Below are 2,500 nucleotides of genomic sequence, written 5' to 3'. Positions count from 1 at the left end.
GAGAGAGAGAGAGAGAGAGAGAGAGAGAGAGAGAGAGAGAGAGAGAGAGAGAGAGAAAGACAGTGTGTGTGTGAGAGAGAGAGAGACAGAGAAGAGAGCAAGAAGCCTCTGAGACTCCATTCTGCACTGTTTCTCCTCCCCTCTGAAGAAATAACACTTCTCGCAGATTAAATTCCAATCTCTAACAAACACCCGCCAGCGCCATATCCCCTCGCAGTCAATTCCAGCACCACACACCTCCGGGCCCCCACACTCCATCCACAGTGCAGTCTAGTGGATGGATGAAATGAAATGAAATGAAATGAAAAGACAAGAAAAAAGAAAAAGGGATTCTAGGAGAGGAGAGGAGTGGCAGACCTTTCCATTTCCCCCTGTAAATGGGGGGACGCCGGGCCGAAATTGTAAATGATAACACGAGTTTCATTACTCTAATTGACAGGCTCTGTTGTGCGGGCCCACTCTGTGAGGAAAAGGGGTGCACTCCACATAATCGCATAGGCAGGACACAAAAGACGCGCTGCCCTTTTCAGCGGAAGGCTGATCTGAGGAGCGGTGCGCGCCGCGGAGGACTGTCACCGGGGCTGGATAAAGGTAAGCCCACATGAGTGTCTGCTCTGGATGGAGAGGAGAGGGGGGGGTTTCATTCATTGACTGAAGGCTCTTACCTCTGTCTCTTGTCGGGTTCTTTTTCCTTTTCTTTCCTTTGACTGTCACACCGTTTGCTCACTCGTTCTCTCTCCTCTCTCGTTCTTGGCTGGCCTGGCTGGCTGGATCTCAGGAGGAGTGGATCAGGAGTGGATGGCAGACAGCTGGAATCCTATTCAGAAGCTTCCAGAAGGTCAAACTCCCACTCAGCTGGTAGGGGTTGAAGGGTTTGGAGGTGATGGGAGTAGGGGTGTGGGTGATGGGAGTGGAGGTGCGTGTGGTGAGGCTTTTGGCCTTCAGCCCTTCTCTCGCGCCTGCTGCAGATGGGTCCTCCCACCGGAGGGAAATCGGAAGATGAGCCTGGAAGGTTGAGGGGAGAGGGAGTGACGGCCAGGGGCCAAGAGTCAAGCGCTTGGCGTCAAGCGGAGGAGGTGGAGGAGGAGGAGGAGTGGGGGAGGGGTGGGGCATGAAGGATTTTGATGCGATCCCAAAGTCAAAGTCAAAATGGCGGCAGCAGCTTCCCCACCACCACTCTCCAATAGAACATAGTGTGGTGTCCAACAGGGAGGGAGAGGGTGTGCTTTTGGGGGGCTGACAGGGGTAAGCCTATGGCTTGGTCCAGTCTAGTGCCCTACTTAAGTCTGCCGTTTCTATGGATCTGCACTCAGGCCGAGGTGGACGTGAGGTGCAGTACACTTCCGAAGCGGCTCCTTATGTAGTTCTCCCCCTCATCTCTCCTTCTCTCCTCTCCTCTCCTCTCCTCTCCTCTCCACTCTAAGCCTCCACGGCTTGGGCAAAATCTGACAGTGTCTGAAAAAGCCCTGATGGATTGAGTGTGCTAGGGGGGGCTAAGTGGGTTCAGGTCAAAATATCACGCCGCCGTTTCCCCCCCACACACACTTCCACGGGCCAGCAGTCTTGACAGACTACCAAAACAACAAATCCCAAAAAAAGAGAGAGAGGGGGGTTGTTTCCGGTTTTCAGGCTTTTCCCCCTCTGCTCAGACAGAGGGCAGCATGGGAAAGAATTTACGATGCGGAGGGCCCCAATCCAGAGCTGTAATTTCTAAAAAGCCGTGAGCGGTAATGGCTCCGTCATGCCAAAGCCTTTTCCGCCCGATATTCAGAGCTGGCACACAACAAAAGGGAATTGATGCCACTATCCTGTCACATTACGCCATTGTCTGCTGGTCAGCGTCCTCCTCCCGCTTCGCTGACACATTACCTTACTTTTGTAATGCTCTCTTTATACAATGTTTTTCTTTGAAGGTGCTTTTTTTCTTTGAAGGTCTTTTTTAGAAAGAAAGAGAAAAAAATAAGATGGCGAGTTTATTCTGACATCAGCAGTTGTCGTCGAGTCCAAGATTCCCCTCTTTGTTCGAACGATGCTGTCCAGACAAAATATACGTCCCTTCTTCTTTTTCCCCTTTCTATCTTTTCTTCTCTCTTTCCTTCCTTATTCAGTCAATCTTGCTGGTGGGGCCGGGGAGCTGTGGCAGAGAGAGAGAGAAGGAGAGAGAGAGAGAGAGAGAGAGAGAGAGAGAGAGAGAGAGAGAGAGAGAGAGAGAGAGAGAGAGAGAAGAAAGAAGAAAGACACAGATATTAGTGGCAGAGCCTTCACAAACATGCAGCATATGCAGCTTATTCCCCTCACACACACACACACACACACACACACACACACACACACACACACACACACACACACACACACACACACACACACACACACACACACACACACACACACACACACACACACACACACACACACACACACACACACACAGGGGCACATTGAAAGAGTAAGACGTGTGCGCACAACAGAGGGGGTTCGTCTCCTGGCTTTGAGGCAA

General features: G+C 51.4%; 1 protein-coding gene across 1 annotated transcript in view; it reads right to left on the bottom strand.

The window, feature by feature from the left end:
* flrt1a (fibronectin leucine rich transmembrane protein 1a) overlaps window positions 1-781 on the bottom strand; it is a 13,083-nt gene extending 12,302 nt beyond the window's left edge. The window contains exon 1 of the mRNA XM_063202520.1: window positions 666-781. The gene's annotated coding sequence lies outside the window, so the exon portion shown is untranslated. The remainder of the gene's footprint in view (window positions 1-665) is intronic.
* Between the last annotated feature and the right edge of the window lie 1,719 nt (window positions 782-2,500).

Source organism: Engraulis encrasicolus, chromosome 7 (genome assembly GCF_034702125.1).
Source record: "Engraulis encrasicolus isolate BLACKSEA-1 chromosome 7, IST_EnEncr_1.0, whole genome shotgun sequence".
NCBI classification, from domain to species: Eukaryota; Metazoa; Chordata; class Actinopteri; order Clupeiformes; family Engraulidae; genus Engraulis; species Engraulis encrasicolus.
The sequence above is the reverse complement of the archived record's forward strand: the minus strand, read 5'-3'. Positions and strand labels throughout refer to the sequence as shown.